This window comes from Castor canadensis, chromosome 5 (assembly GCF_047511655.1).
Source record: "Castor canadensis chromosome 5, mCasCan1.hap1v2, whole genome shotgun sequence".
In the NCBI taxonomy this organism is placed as follows: domain Eukaryota; kingdom Metazoa; phylum Chordata; class Mammalia; order Rodentia; family Castoridae; genus Castor; species Castor canadensis.
In genome coordinates this window covers 147,982,425-148,000,360 of record NC_133390.1, presented here as the reverse complement: position 1 = coordinate 148,000,360, position 17,936 = coordinate 147,982,425, and positions in this window count along the sequence as shown.

Genomic DNA, 17,936 nt, shown 5'->3' with positions numbered 1-17,936 from the left:
ATCATTAACAGCTCCTTCTTCCTCATCCCTTTTCTAATAAATCACTGAGTCAGGTCAGTCTGACCCTGTGACACCCTTAGTTTTTATTTGTTTTCTATCTTTATTCTAGTACTTTAGTCAGGCCACCATCTCCTCCCACCTGCCAAGGTTCTCCTCAATCATCATAAGTCATGTAACCATTTCCCTATACTGTGGTTAGACTGGTAACACAAAAGTAAAAATGGAATGAAAAGCTCTTAATTGACCTCAACTGTGTTCAGGAAAAGGCCTAAACCCTTTAACAAATATTCAAGATAGTTCATTAGGTGTTTCCTACACAGCTCACTAGCTTGAATCTTCGAATACCTCACACTCCAGTGTACAGACCATCACACTTCATGGGCTCTTTAAATAGTAGTCCCTCAAGTACTTAGACTTTTCCTTTCTCTTTCCTTTTCCTTCTTTTCTCTTAAATGCCTTCCCTCACACATATGCAGCACACACACACACACACACACACACACGCACACACACACACACAGCCCTCCCTCACACATATGCAGCGCACACACACACACACACACACACACACACTTTTTCTTTGGTTCCCTACTTTACCTAACCAACTTCTATTTATCATTTCTTTATAGTATAAACGTCACTTCCTTTAGGAAAACTTCTTTGATCCACCCAATCTTCTATCAGCCCCCTTTCTGTGCTCCCATCGAATTTTGTTATCAGTTATACCCTGCTGCTCACAAACATCAGCAAAACTTACTGTAGTCAACAACCACAACTTACCTTTGGTCCTGAGTCTACGTATGGCTTGGCTGATCTCAAGTGGACGCATCTCTGAACTATGTGAACTGGGACTTGGCTGGTGGGTGATCTGACTGGCTTTTTCATGTGTCTGGAACCTTGTCTGGAATAACTAGGTTGACTGGCTCTGCTTCGTATGATTTTGTGTTCTCCAGGAGGTTAACTATAGCTTTTCACATGCCAGGGACAGAATATAGAGAAAAGCATGTGTTCAAGGCCTCTAGAAACATAAGCTCAGAACTTCACAGCATTACTTCAATCACATTCTATTAGTGAAAGTATAAAGAATGTAAGGTAACAGCAACATTACAGAAAAAAAGCTGTGCACACAGGGTAGTTATTGGTGGAGGTCTTCAAAATGCTTAACCTACCAAACATCCTGTACTTTCTTCCACATGGAGAGTACATGCCAACTTCGAAGTAATGGTCTCTTAAATAACTACACCCTCCACCAACACTTTTGATGCCAGATGCCATGCTACACTCACTTGTAAATATTATATTGATGGTAAATAAATGCATTTACTCATCTAGCTATTATTGTGAAAGTAAAGGAAAATAAACAGTTGCTGTCTAAATAATAAATTCAATTAATTCAAAACCACAGCATTATTTAGCCACCTCCTGAGTCACTATGACAGTGAGGACAACCACACAGGACTGAATTTGTGTAACTACTAAACCTCACTTGTTTTCTTCATCAGTATCCCAAACCATTATTGATCCAGTTGTCTCTTTGACTAAGGCACCAACCTAAAACACAGAACAGCTTCTGACTGGTGAAAGGAGATGACTCACCAATTACTAGATTCTGAGACAGTGGTGGGTAATGTGAGGCTGACCTCAGATACCAGGGGTACTGACCAGCCTCTTTGTCACAAAGGAGAAAACTCAGGACCTATTCTTGCCTCTGGAATTCATATCCAGTCACTTCTGGATATTTAGCCCTCTGGGTATTTATTTTCCTAATAGCATCTTACGGAGCTATAATTAACATATAACACACTTTACCACTTTAGAGTACATATCTCAGTCATTTTAGTTCATCATCGCTCCTCACTTTCTAATTTCAGAGGATTTTCATTACCCCCAAGAGAAACCCTACACCTATGAGCAGTCTCTTCCTTTTACTTCCCCTTTCCCTCCTCCTACCTCCGAGCCCTAGAAACCACTAATATACTTTCTGTCTGCCTGGATTTATCTATTTCAGACATTTTCCATAATTAGATTTTTGTAGTATGTGACTTTTAATGTGGCTTCTTTCATTTGGCATGAAGTTTTCAGGGTTCATCTATGTTGCAGTATGTACCAGAACTTCATTCTTATCAATAGTTGAATAATATTCCATGGAATACATTTATTCATTCATACTTGAGGGCATGTGGCTTGCTTATACCTCTTGATTACTATGAATAATGATGCTTTGAACACTTCTGTGTACGTTTTTGTGTTTTCTGTTTTCTTGGGTGTATACTTAGGAGTAGAATTGCTGGGCCATATAGTAACTGTATGTTTAACTTTTGGGAGGGTTGGTACTAGAGTTTGAACTCAGAACTCCACACTTGATAGGCAGGTGCTCTACCACCTGAGTCATGACTCCAGCCCTTTTTTGTCCTGCTTATTTTTTTGCCTAGGCCAGCCTGGACCATGATCGTCTATTTTAGGTTTCCCACTGTAGGTGGAGTGACAGGTATGCACCTTCCTACCTAGCTTTTTTCCTTTGTGATAGAGTCTCACAAACTTTTTTTTTTGCCCAAGCTGTCTTAGAACCATGATCCTACTGATCTCAGACTCCTATGTAGCTTGAGATGATAGGTATCATTGCCAATTAAGCTATGATTCCTTGTCAAATATAAAGCTACATTCCTATTTCAGACAAATCAGATTTGATTCATAACAAAATCTCTTAAAACTGTATTTCTTTCTTTCTGTGTACATGATTTTTAAAAAGAAAGGATCTGTTGCCCAAATCTCCCTCAAATTCTAGTCTGTGCAGGCTCCAGTCTTCTCTCTCTTCATCTCTGAATTTAGTCTGTTTTACTTAATCTTTTCAGCAATTCTCTAACCTCTCCCATATGAATCATTCCACTCTTTCTGAACCCCCGGCATTGTCCAACTGAGTCTCCTAAAGAATCACAAACTAAGCAGACAATAATAGAATTATCGGTACACTGAGAAAAGCTATAAACATGCCTACCTTAACATTTTTCCCAGCAATACATCCAATCAATACATATTTAGTAAACACCTACTATAATCCAAGCACTGATTCTGGCCTTAGCTAAACCACAGATTTCTTCATGATAAGTATAACTTTAAGGCTACCCCCTCAAAAGGAGCCATACTGTGTATCTCTACCCCAACATAATTAGAGAAAAGGTAGGGCCTTTTATCATGACAATGTTAGTGTATCACAGATGTGCACACACACCCCAGACTAGGGCAGAGGGTCTTCCACATCAAATATCATTTAGCATCTCTTTATCCTTTAAGCATTGCTTCTCTAGGTCACTTGCAACCTGCATGCAACAAAAGACAAACCCAAGTTTCTGAACCTAGGATATAGCCCACATCTCTCTGACAGACTATTTATGATTCCAAGTAGTTTATTTAAGAGATAAATTTGTACTGAACTCCATAAAATAAATGCCAATCTAAGATTGATTCACAACAGACTACAAAGTCTCTTAAAATTACTTACCCCATCTTTTTCCCTCACTCTGTGATTGTCACAGATTTTTTAAATCTGTCCTTTAAATCTCTCTCTATTTACAGTTGATTTTTTTCTTTTTCATTTATCCTACTTTCTTTATGTGAGGAAAGGATATGAGGAAAATCAAGGAAAGGTATTTTAATGAGCAAGTTATCTTGGTAGGCAGCAAGGGCTCAATTCCATCAAGTACCCTAGAAAAGACTTGCAGAGAACTCCTCACAGTTAACCCACTAGGAATTGAAGGATCTGGGAGATTTATACACCAATGTCCATCATTCATTGGTGAGAGTCTTCTCTAGAGCATTAGCTCCTTAGCACTTCTAATCTGTGGCATCTGTATGCCAAGCTCCTGTGCCAGCAAGCATCCTCAGGAAGAGAGGCAAAGAACTTTCTCGGTGGATATAGAATTTTTTCAGGTGACTTTCAAGGAAGGTTAAAGGCTCTATCCTAACACTCAGCTCATCAAAAAAGGCTCCATTCCAACAACACAGAAGAGTCAGGAAAACTGGTTTCTAAAAAACTACCTATAAAATAAGAATTCTAAAAATTTAATTGTTAAACCTCCAGCTGACACTCACCCAACTCTGAAACTTTTAAGTGAACATTATTGTAGCACGACCCACTCTCAGGGGATAGACTCAGGGAAGAGGTCTGGGCCAGCCTTACAGCTGCTCATAGGAACACTTGGGCAAGGAATTTCATCTAAGTAAGGTTTGTAGCCTCCAGGTTGGCATATGTCCCAGGCCTGGAAGATGCTTCTCTATAAGGGAGGCACAGCTAGGGAGGCTAGAGTAAGGTCTTCAAAGCATGGCGCTCATGACAAGCATCTCCCTTTCTTAGATCGAGGGCAATACTCCTTTCTATACAAGAAGTTTGATAATTTTTAAAATATCAAATAATACAGTATTTTGCCCCCAAGGATTTTCTCCATCTGATCTTTCACTTATTCAAAAAACTACATCTTTTGTATTCTATGAAACCGGAACAAAAAGTAGAGCCGGAAGTCTGTTGATTGTTTTCTGGGCTTTGTCATTAAAAAATATGTATGATCAAGGGAACAGGAGGATTATAGTTACGAGTACAATTTTTGAAATCCTGATCTGAGAGAATTAAAGATACAGAGAATATTTCAAGAGTGCGAGTATCACAGGTCCCTAAGAAGAATTTTACTTCCTTGTGTAAAGTAACAAGGAAATAGCAAGAACCCAAGGAAATAGCAAAAACCCAGAGAGAGTACAATCAACTTTAATGATACTGAGACAGCTTCAAGAAATTCCTATGTCCCAGTGTGGCATGAAAACAACAGGAAAATACTAGCACACCCAAGGATTACACAGATGTAGCAGGGAGAACTACGGATATAAATGAACCAGGAAGACAGTAACGAAAGGTCTTATTGGAGGCCTGCATAGAAAGATGATATTGAGGATCACAGGGATATTGAAGATATTCCCTCTCCTATTCCACGCCACTGTGTAACTCTCCTAAAAATTAGCTGCAACTAAAAATAATTTATTGAGCTTCTTTGTTTGTTTGTTTTTAGCAGAGTGGTGTTCAAAAATGAACTAAGCTGGATTACATAAAAATAATGCACATCCTACAAAGATTTTTGAATTCATAAAGATAATAATTTGTATTCAAAAGGCCTGAGCTCATCCAAAATGTTCTTTGTGACCTGAGGACTACAATTTTCTATGAAATGCAAGATAAAAAGCTTCTCCATTGACCAACTATGATGAAGAAGAAACTCCCTAATAGAGTCCCATGTTGACTACCAATCCCCTTCTCATTACTTGAAGAAGTGATGATAATATCTCACTTAATTCAAAAATTTACTCTCTCTGCTTCTAAGACCTGGGAATACCTGATTTTCACCTGAATATCCTTGATGCCTTATGATCTATTCTAACAAAACATGGTGGTCTTTGGTCCAGTATAATAGATTAGTCTATCTGATCAGGTGCTGGATTCTAATTCCAGAGAAACAGTGTAATAGGGCCATAGTCTATGTTGTTTCTTATGAAAGACCTGACTAATACAATGAAAAACAGACAACTATATGAGATAAGTTAACTATTTCAGCTGTCCATGTCTTCCCAAATCCTCTTGATTCTTACCAAATTCCTTCTTGTCCCATTCATTGACTTTATAATAATATCTGAGGAAAATATCATTTTCCATTAATTTCCTAGTTCATTCACAATTCCTCTGACTGATTTCCAATTCAAGGGTTCTCTTTTCAGCTATGTCCAATGTGCCAATAAATATGTTTGTGGAACTGTTTGCTTTTTTAAATTTCAGCAATGCAATATTACTACTACTAGATTCCCCATTTGGTATTCTTTTAACACTAAGTTAGGTTACTTTTCATAGTTTTCTGTTCTGTAAAGATGATTTCTATTTGTCTTTTTCTTTCTTTATGTAGAAAAGTTATTTTGTAACTGTCAGTTTACATGTTGATTTCTGTTAGTTCTTACTTATACGGCTTTATTTTCCTATTAATTTACTTTTACTGTATAATGCTTATTTTCATTGAAAAAGTATTAATGGGCCTTCTCTGAGATCTAGGATGTTAAGTATGCTTCAAAGAGAAAGAACTGGTATTTGTGTCTACATGGTATCTAAGTGAGCCCATAAACCAGGACCAGTTAAGTGTTTTTTGGTCGTTTGCTGTACTTTGCTTTAATTTTCAATGTTTTTGAATGTTTTGTATGTGATGGAAAATTTTAAGGATGAAAACTTTTATGTGATAAGTTTATAGATATAACTTTTAAGGGAAAATTTTTTTTCCCAGAATAGAATCAAAATTTTCTTTGAAAATCCTGTAATAAAGACAGTGTTAGGATACTTCTGGTTTTCCTTTAACCTAATTTTGAACACTTTGGGGCCCCAGTTTAAAGTCTAAAGGACCTACTGTTAGACTCTCTGTTCTAAATGGAGTCTTAGACTTTCATTTTTATCTGTCTCATGAGTTAATCAAAACTAAGATTCAAACTTGCTTGGATAGGCAAATAATCTCAGAATGAAATTAACTTCAGTGCTCACTTATCTCTCTTCCAGCTTTTCCTTAGGTTTGAGCCTGGCAGTTGCTTGCTATCTTGTTGTATTTTCATTCTCTTTAAGAAAAGGGTTTGTGTTTTATATTATTTAGCATTGTCTATTTCTCAGAAGAGTTACTCAGTTTCTATTTTGAAATTTTTCAATTATTTCCCGGACCAGATCCCACAACTAGATAACATAAAATTTTTCTGTCAATTTCCTGGGGAAAGTAGCCAATCAAAGTCTAAAAAAATGAAGCAGTTCATGTCTTATCTCACATATCTCAGCAGAAATTACAATTGGATATGAAAATTTCAGTTAGAAATAGCAAAAACTTCTTCTATACACTAAAGACCTTCAAGTCATCAAGTGTACATATGATATCCTTGTAAGTTAAATTTAGCACTTAGAGCTCCAATTTCATGCTGAGATGTGTAAGAACTCATCTATGCTGGTGGGTCCCTATTGGCTGCACCTCTTTGAAGTCAATTATTCTCACAAAAACCAGTTTTAATTTATGCATCTTATATGACTCCTGAATTTCTCTGTGATTTTTTACAGATGTCATATTATCAAATTTAAGGACCAATGATTTTCTAGATAGAAATATAAAATCTGACCCTGAATCACCAATTTCCTTAAGAAAACAGATGCTTTGATTATATGATATTCTTTACTGGGAAATAATTATAAGATTGACTATTATTCTTTTTCTCTAAGGGTTATAGTAGTCCTGGATCTGGTATAATGGAAAATCATCAAAAAATACTGAATGAATTAGTTAACATGTGTTTGATTGGTAGCAAAAGTGGCACTAATTCTTCACAACCTCCCCATATTTTTATAACTTGACTAAATAGAGACTGCCATTAAGAAGTGATGTTTTTTCCTATCTCTTCCCTACCCTTCAATCTGGACTAGTCTTTGACTAAACATATTTGTGTTTCTATAAGGGTCATCCTTGTGACTGATTTTTTTTGGAGAGGAGAAAAAGTGATTCTTTCAATGTAAAGATTAGTGACCTCTTTGAGAATCTGAAGAAAACTAGGAACATATGATTTAGTACACATACACACACTTTCACATGATGAACTTTTTCTAAGCACCCTATAAAAACTGTTTTTATGTTTGAGGATTTTTCTACCTTATTAATTATGTATCCCCAGAATAGACACAAGAAATACATTTCCCACACTTTCAGCTGTAGCATAGACATATGACCTGTGATCAACCGTGTAGGTAAATATGCTTGGAAGCAAATGACATTCAGAACCAGGTCCTGCACAGGTCCACTCTGGCTCAGTTAGAGGCAAAGATTTCAGAGACAGCAAAGGGCAGATATTCTGGTACATCACGCTCATGGCACCTGGGGGAGGTGCAGTGAGTTTGTCCAGGAGTAGGGGTGACAGAGTCTTCCCTAAAGTAGTCTACAGCATAATTTTGGAGCTTTTCCTAACTGTGCAGCTTCCAAGTCTTATTCTTAGAACCCTTCAGAAATGTTGTGAGCTACCTAATGTCCTCTAATAAATGGTTAAACTCTGTTTGCAACAGACAATTCTGACAGATACATAAAAAATAGATTGTGCATATAATTCTAAGATTAAAAAGACCTTTCATAGACCACATATTGCTTAGCTTTCTTAGAATACATAATTACTCACACATTACATTATCTGGTGGGGGTTAAAAATGTAATGGAGAATGGAGTCACATAGGGCTTCTTAGTACTGAAGAATTAACATTGAAAAGAGTAAGCAAACAGTCTTGGTTTTACTGTGATGTCTATGTGCCTTGTCCTGAATCTGGTCAAGGATTGTAACCAGGTGAAAATGAACCAAATAAGACAACAGACACAACTTCTGCTTTGTAACCTAAGACACCCTATGCCAACATGTAAGAAATCTGACTACTCAGAGACCACAATGCTGTGAACAAGTCCAGACCATATGGAGAGGTCATGTGAAATGCTCCATTTACAGATCCAGGTAAAAGCCAATATCAACTTCCAGACGTAGTCCTGTAATTTTTCATGTAAGTTGATATATTACCCCAGAACAGGAGATAACAATTAAGATTTTCCTGTCCAAACTGATGCATGGTCACTGTTTGAGTGTCTACTCTGAGCTAAGCAGTTGTGTCTTTCTTTACATCTGTTGGCTTCCTTAAAATGAGTTAGGAGAAGTTGAGCCAGTAGATGTTACAAATCTCAGTGCTGTAATGATAAGGCCAGCAGCCCAAAACACATGATCCAAATGAATATGAGTAAAGGAACATGGTAAAGATATCAACAACATGAAAGTCACATACCCAGTCTAGAGGGAACAAATAATTAACTTCCATATGTCTTACCAGAAAGAAACTTGGTTCAGTATTTCCTTATACCTTGATTTTTCTTCAAAATAGGTTAAAAAGCTATACTTTTCAAGTTAAATTCAAAACTTTTTAGGCAAATTTTAAGTAGTCTCTTTGAACTAGAGGATTTAAATGAACTTTCCAGGTTTATAAACTCAAATCATTTAGTCAGTATATCCTACTGCCACTCTTGGGTGTCTGCTAATCTTGACTCTTGAATAGGCTCACTTTGGGAGAAGCTGTTGTCTTTGTTAGAGGGAAGCCCACTCTGTCACAAGCCATTCTTTTCTCTTGTCTCAGAATTTGAGATTGACACTAACTAAAGGTGTGTGAAGTTAGTTTATACACATGTCAAACCAGGTGCAGAAAAATATCATGCAGATTATTAACTCCATGTATTAGTTAACGAGGTGACTTATAATGCTATGTAACAAACATCCAAGTAGCATAACATAGGCATTAGTATCACAATCACAGATCTGGGTATTGGCTAATCTAGGCTTGGCTCAGCTGGATAGCTAGCTAAGCTTTATAGGCTGTGAGACCCCTAAACTATACATTGGATAATACATTTCTCCTCCTCCTGTACTTTTACTGAAACTCAAGGAAAAGAAGTGGAATCTACCCAGCCACAGTTCTTCTCAGCAGATCACAATAGTGTGATAGCCATACCTAACTCTCCAAGTTCAACAAAGGCTCTATTCACCTTACCTGTGTGAATATTTTATTGACAAAGCAAGTCACACGGCCAGTCTCAAACTCAAAAGGGCCGGAACGTCCATTGCACCCACAATGGAAGGAGGATGAAATAAAGACTTACTAAAACTAATCCTATCCTTCATACCCCAGCTATTAAAAAAATCTGGGTTCCTTTCTAAATAAGTTCAGAACAACCGCTCTCCCAGGCCTTGCTGGGTCCCTGTGGAGCTGCAGGGCTCTGGGACTTTACCATGAGTCCCAGGATCTTGGCCTGCTGTGAGCAAAACACGTGGTGGGTGGCAGCAGATGCCGAAGACTTGGAACTCTCAGGACAAGTGCTCTAAATTAGGAACAAAGCATTCCACGGGGCTACGTCAAAACTTTAAAAATAAGCTTCTGCTCCATGCACAGCTAATGACCTTGCCAAAGACATTCAAACTGCCTCATTGAAGATGCTTAAGTAATTATGCAGGAGCAGTGACCATAAGGTTTTTCCATCCCATCTGTGCCCTGTCTCTGAGGCCTCTCTTCCCCCTTGGTATCTTGGGTTCCTGCTCCCACACAAACTCCTCTGTGTGGAACACAATCCTCAAGTTGGTTCTCTACTTGCACTATGCACTTTCACACTTCTCCAGCACATGAAGAGATAGTCACCTAATGTAAGAAATCTGCAAGTAGAAGGTGCCTTTGAGTGGTTTCTCTGCTGTGAGTATTACTTTATTTACTCTGTATGTTCGATGCCTTGCAAAGGGAGAGAAATCAACCAGTCACAATATTTCTTTAGGGCTGAGTGAAAGGAGATAGGGCACCCTATTGTGACACCTGACCACAAACTCCCATAAATATTGTTTTGAAAGAACCACAGACTAAAGTAATCCTGTTGCCAATTCAAGATGGAGTAGGGTAGTAGGAGCGCTACATATTACATAATATTTTATAGTAGATTCAAGAAAAACCTGCATGAAAACTTAGTAAATAGATGTCAATACAAAGTGGATACCATGGAACCACCCAAGTTCTTTGGCTCCTTATTAAACATGTAACCCAGATGATGGCCAATCTTAGTACATGGTCATATACCAAAGAATCACAAGACCCTCATCAAACAAACAAACACAAAGATAGGTACTTTTTGTTTTTAACATGATAGATTCCTCTTTCCTGTCTTCTTGAAGTACTACTTACATGGAAGCTCTTTGACCAAACTTTCCTTCTAATTTTCCCATTTGTTTCTCCAAAAACCATTTTAAAAGGTCTGGGACCTGAACAGATAAACACAGCATTCCTTGGAAGGTAAAGTATGGATGTGTTTCAGAAAATGTGTGTGTGTTCCTCTCAGTCAATTTCCACACCATAGTGAATTATTAACTCCTGTGGACTCCAGAACTCCCCTGGTAAACCTTGTCCTGTAGTTAAAAAAATGGAACTGAGGTAAAGACCTTGGTCAAATCTTGGACCCATCTCTTAACTAGCTGTTTGAATTTGGGTGAGTTACTTTGTTTTTATGAACTAACTTCCAATAAGAGGACCCTAGTTCAAAGTATTCTTGTCAGGATTAAATGATGCAATGAAATTGAAATCTATGCCAATTCTGAAAAAGTCAGAATTGGAAAGGGCTTAGATTACCTATGAGGGCCACTTTTCAAATTTGTTTTCTCATGTCTATCTTCTTCCTTTAAAATATATTAAGGCTTCCTTAGTGCTAGGGTCTTGGTTTTCCCCCTCTCAAATTCACATGTAGAAGCCTTAATCCCAATTAGATAGTATTTGGAGATGGGAACTTTGAAAGATAATTAGGTTATAAGGGTATAGCCCTCATGACAGGATTAGTGCCCTTTAGAAAAGGAGACAATATGTCTGTCTATCTGTCTCTCTCTCATTTGAGGATACAAGAAGGTTGTCATTGGCAAACCACAAAGAGGGTCCTCACCAGACACCAAATCTGCTGTCATCTTGATTTTGACTTCCAGCCTCCAGAACTGTGAGAAATCAATGTTTGTTATTTAAGCCATCATTCTGTGGTACTTTTGTTATAGCAGCCTGAGCTAAGGCATTGACTTACATAGTGCCAGGACACTGAGGTGGGTATCTTTGGGAAATGGTATAATTTCCGCAGTTGGGGCATTGTTCCTTGGAGATTTCCTTCCCATGTACAATGAGGATAGGTTAGTTGAAAAGATGAGGGAGGATGAGTTGAACTGCCCCAGACCATCTGCTCCAAGGAAAGAGTGACAAACCCAAAGAACCAGGTACCTGCTGTCTAAGACGAATACTCCACTCTTCAATTCCACTCATACATTTGCCATATTGATAGCATTTATAAACTAAATTAAGCTTCAGCTTGTCTCTGCCTACTTTCATTGACTAAACAATGCCTGAAATATCTATTCCCTGAGAGTACTCAGAAGCTCTCTGGAGAACTAGTTAAATCATCATTTTTTCAACATGATGTCAAACCCAAGAGGAGGTCACTGGACTGCTGCATGGCTTTCTTAGTCTGTGGCTCTGACCTAGGAAGCAATGGAGGATGAAATCAGACCCTGAGTCATGACATCAGGTTGCTACCAAGTGGAAGGGATTCTTTATGATTCAACTGCCTGGAGGATATGCTATATTGTATTGTATTGCACTGCATTATTGTATTGCATTATTTTGTTACACTGCAATTGCATTGCAATGTATTATTGAATTATACTGTATCATATCATATAATTCTCAAAAATTTCTATAGGTGCCAGCAGCAGTTCCATGGGAGTTTGATAAACCTTCTAGTTACTGATCTGAGAAAATTAGCGATTGAAACTTATCAGATCATTTTAGAAGAAGATGCTATCATGTGGACAAGAACTATAATTACCTTTAAAACTTTTCCCAGAAGTTTTGCCTACCTAGGACAGAAAAAACTTAGCCATTTTCCACAGTCAAAACTTATACATTGAGTAAAGAAAGGACCTCAGGAGAAGAGAAAGAAGGATACACTATTTAAAAACAACAAAGTTAATTAATTCACAGATTCAACCGGGCAGTTTGTTAAGAATTGGCAGTTTCATTTCATTCACTTACTTCATGGAAGAGGAGTTCTGATTTCTTCTCACTATTAGATATTCTCCTTTCTTAGACAACAGCTGTCTGTTGAAGTCATATGCTTAACAGGACAAGAGTTCTTTCTCATTTTGAACCTGCATTATTGACAGTTTCAATAATGTGTTTGTAAACTGAAATGTGTTCTCAGGCTTAATAATGAGTTAAGTCTCTTCCTTCCATATGGAAAGGAAATTCAACAAACATATCTATTATCAAACTTGCCGCGTTACTTAGAAATGTATGCCTCTTTCTTATACTAGTCTCTGAATTTTTATCCCCTACCTCAGGGTTGGGGACATTATCTCATTTCTTTTCTAACACCTGAGATACAATGGACACTCAAAAAATACTTGTTAATTTTGTGAATGAATGAAATACAATTATATCATTACATTTTCTTTCTTTCCAAATTTCAATGAGAAATTTGTGCTACATTAGTCTAGTAGGAAAGATTTCTTTAATGTGGAATTTTCATATATAATATAATAAGAGAGCATAAATATATAATCATGCCATGTAATAATAAAATATTATGATAATAGAATGTAATAATAAGAAAATGTTCTCTTTTTTGGTGGTACTGGGGATTTAACTCAGGACCTCACACTTGATAGGCAGGTGCTTTACCTCTTGAGCCATGCCCTAGCCATTTTTGAGATAGGAGGTCTCATTTTATGTCTAAGTTGGCCTGGATCATGATCCTCCTATTTGTGCTTCCCCACATAGCTGGGATAACACTTGTGCGTCACTGTCACCAGCCATTAGTTCGGATGGGGTCTTGAAAACTTCTTGTCTGAGCTGGCCTCAAACTGTGATCCTTCTGATCTCTGCTGCTTGATTAGCTAGGATTATAAGCTTGAGCTACCACACTTGGCCTAAGAAAATGTTTTTTCCAAATAAAAAAAGTTTTATATGCACACTATACTCCGTATGTATATTTTATTACAAACACACACACACGCGCGCGCGCACACACTCTCTCACAAATTTTTCTGATACTCTACCAAAAGCCATAATGAATAAATAGCATGTTCTACTACTGTTAAATATTGGGATGTAGAAAGAATTTGTCATTGCTTTTGCCTGATGAGCCAGATATCATCATGTATCATCTCTCTTGTTTAATTAGCTGCAACTTGGTAAATTCATACTTCCTAATGTAATAAGGACATTTTTCCAGGACATTTTTCCTCAAAGTATGGTCCATGAATATCAACTTGGGGCTTGTTAGAAGTGCAGTGTTGTTCCTATTCTGGACCTCCTACATGAACATCTGTACTTTAATAAGATTCAGGGATAGAAGACCATGGATAAACCCAAGTTCACAAACCTCAGCGATGTACTCCTCAACTATACCTGGAGAGGTAGCCAATGCCTAAGACAACAAAGTCCCACTAGCCCTTCCCAGGCCCTGTGTCTTTCTCCTTAGGTTTGTAATAGATGACAGGCCAGCCATTCCTAAATCAACTCCCTTCTCTCAGAACTGTTGACTGGGGCAAAGTAAGTGCCTTGGATGGAATGAATTAAAAAATAGTATTGACCCTTTATGACATGGCTTTATCATGTGCTGTGTTTTCCATGTCTTGTCAGCCTGGGCTCTCCTTCTTGAAATGAAATAACTATTTGGTTTATTCTATGCCTTGACCTTGCACAGAGTGCTATGAGCTTTTGGTTTTTAGTGTTTTCTAAAGATGATGAGGATAATGATAACGACAGTGATGGTAATGATATGCTTTAAATGAAAGCATTTTAAATGCCTTATCCTAATCATTCCCACCAAGCTGCTCAGAATTGTAAATAACTAGGATCTGCAGAGCCCTAGATCCTGGGGGTATCACAGAGGTAGGAATGGGGGAGATGACTGAGGGGCATAGCAGGCCCAAGGAATTGAGGTCACCATCCAGAGGATAAGCAACACAAACCTGATTATCCTTGCTTTGATCTGCTTTTATAACTAACAAAGATTTTTTAATTTAATTTTCTTTAAACAAAAGATTCTCCAATTTGAACAGTCTAGATTAATCAATGCAGTCCTACAATTAGAGATCCTAGAATGTTTGGTATTAAGATTTGGGGGACAGGAAAGAGAAACATTACAAGAATGATAAATTTTTGACTTGAAGCGTGTGTTTCAGTCTATGGAGGTTGATGGAATTTGTTTGCATATTTCAGATTCAGGCCTAGGTTTTAGCAAGATGTTATGATGAGGGAAATAACAATACTGATAACATTTAAAAATTAAAGACCCTGAATTATTTGGAAGAACCAGGAACACACAATCAAGAAATAGCATTAAAAAATCTCCTTGTATGGCTACATTCTGGATGGCATAATTTAAAAAAACAAAAACAAAAAAAACCTCCATGTAATGTACTAAACTCAGTTTTGCCTGGAGTTAAAGGAATGTGTTATATGTTCCCTAGTGATCTGATCTTTTACAGTAATTCTACAATTCTGAGTTTATATTTTTACTTCTGAGGTAGAAAGCCTTCTGAGTTCAGAATTCTAAACCTTACAAGTTAAATTGCATTGACACCAACCCAAATTTCCAATCTTTCCATTGTCCATTCCTTTAGCTCTCACTGGGGTTCATGATTTGGTCAGTCTTTAGAAACATACTGAAAGAAGAACCAGGAATTGTACCTACTTTTGAATTGTTCCTGGGGTACATATGTGGCAGACTATATTTTCTAAAGATGGCCAGTGAATCTCAGTCCATATACTCTCCTTACAGTGTGATGGTGACACCCCCTCCTATCAAACAATGGGACCTGTCACTTCTTCCTTTGACCCTGAGCATTCCTTTTGTGAGTGCTTTGACCAACAGAATATGAAAGAACACTGAGATTTTTAAGATCAGGTTATAAAAGTGGTATTCACTTCTGCCTTGGCCTCTTGGAAAACTGATTTTTGAAACTTAGCTGCTATGCTGTGAGGAAGCACAAGCCATATGAAGAGACTACATGTAGGTATTCCAGATGACATCCCCAACAGAGATCCCAACCAACAACCAATATCTACTACTAGACATATGCTTATTCCATGGTGTGACTGCAGCCTATACAGAAGGAAAAATATGTATACATCATAGGTTCATTGTCTGAGGTCCTTGTAACAAAGACAGAGATGCAGTTAAACTTGGGTGTTTTAATAGTAGATTTGATGAAGAACAAAAGTAGAAGTGAGGTGGGTTTCTGGTAAAAAGAAAAAATCAAATTGCCAGCTCTTCAATTTTAATCCAGTTTACCAAATGATGTCTTTTGATGGGGGAGTTAGCCCATTAACATTTAGTGTTAATATTGAGAGGTATGTATTCAGCAATACCACTCCTAGAAATATACCTAAAGGAATGTAAGTCAGGTTCTAATAAAGGGACCTGCACACCCATGTTTATTGCAGCACTATTCACGACAACTAAGGTATGGAAACAATTAAGATGCCCCACTGGTGATGAATGCATTAAAAAATGTCATATTTATATACAATGGAATTTTATTCAGCCACAAAGAAGAATGAAATTTTGTAATTTGCAAGTTTGGATGGAACTAGAGAATGTCATCTTAAATGAAGTTAGCCAGGTTCAGAAAGCCCAAAGCAGCATGTTTTCTCTCATAAGTGTAATATAGAACCAATACAAGCAATATTGTGAGAAACAGGTCACATTAGGGGAAGTCACATATAGCAGGGATGGGGAGTAAAAGAAGGAAGTCAAGAAGGTGAATATGGCTGATGTACTTTCTATACAAGAATGAAAGTAGAATTTTTAAACTTGTTGAAATCACTATAGGAAGGCGACTAAGGAAAAAGGAGAAAAATAGAGGAGATGAACCAATTCAAGTCATAATACACATGTACATGGAAATGTCACAAGGAAACTCCCTATATAGCTATCTTAAACAAATCAAACTGTCAGTTTTTTTTTTTACAAAATCAGAGAAAAGGAGGGCAGAACAGGTCGTGTAGGGGGATTGGTACTAGTGGGAGGGAGGAAGATGTAAGGAAAGTGTGTAAGAGGGTGAATCTGGTACAAATACTGTGTACACATGTATGTAAATGGAAAAATGAGATGCATTGAAACTATTCCAGGAATGGGGGGGACAGTGAATAAGGGAGAATGATGGATGGAAGGGGTGAATTCAACTATGATGTATTTGATATGTTGTAAGAACTTTTGTAAATGCCACCATGTACCCCCAGCACAACATTAAAAAAAAAAGTCGCAGTGAAATATGTTAGGATAAAAAGAAGAGTCTGTTTATTACTAAGGGTAATAAACAAGGGAGAATTTACCAAGACCTATTTTCCCAGATTCCTCTAAGCATCCCTATCTCAAAGGCAAAGATGATCCTTTCCTCTGGGACACAAGATCCCTTACACAAAGGCCTTGTGATTATTTTAGGGGAGAAGAGGAAGGGGAGGTTAAGAGTGAGCTTTTACACATGGTTTTCTCAAATTCTTTCAGGCTTATACTATTCCATATGTCAAAGCATCCTATTTTGAGGTAGCATATCCATCCAGCATCCTACTAAGCTGAGCCCAGTCAACCCTCAGAACCATGAAAGATAATAAGAAAATGGTTAAGATTATTTTAAACCACTAATTTTGGAGTGATTTATTACTTAGCAATAGATAAAATACTCAACACCTTGTAGTAACTAGGTTAGAAGACCCTGTGATACAGAGTTGTCAACTAAATAATTCTTCCCTGAGCAATTAACTCATCATTAGAAGTGCATCATGAGAAGGCTATATAGTAGTAGCCTTCATTTCCTGAGAGGGCCACTGGATTTAGTTCATAAACCAAACATATTAGTCTATCCTCAAAACTAGTTCCTCTTTCTCACTTTCCTACTGTCATTAATGACAATTTTCCAGCCATTTTGGGATAGCCTTTGATTAGTTTCTCCATTTTCTTCATAGTTAGCCATTCAGTTATTATTCTTTTGACACTTCACATTTGTAATGTCTTTCAAATTCCCTCATGCCATTGTTCTTCTAGCAACGTTCAGCTTCTCTGCCTCCTGGCTCCATAATCCTCAGTCCTACACTCTACTACCAGAATAGCCTTCAAAATTACACCTGTCAGATCATTCTATTGTGACCACGTAAACTAGAGTTACAAACTACTGTGCCGAAACTGGCCAGTCAAGTAATGTAAATGAGAAAATTAGGACAGGTATAAAGTAATAGGCATGGTAGGCATTGTCCAAAATTAGATCATGCTGTTCTTATCTAAGAGAAATAGATAAGG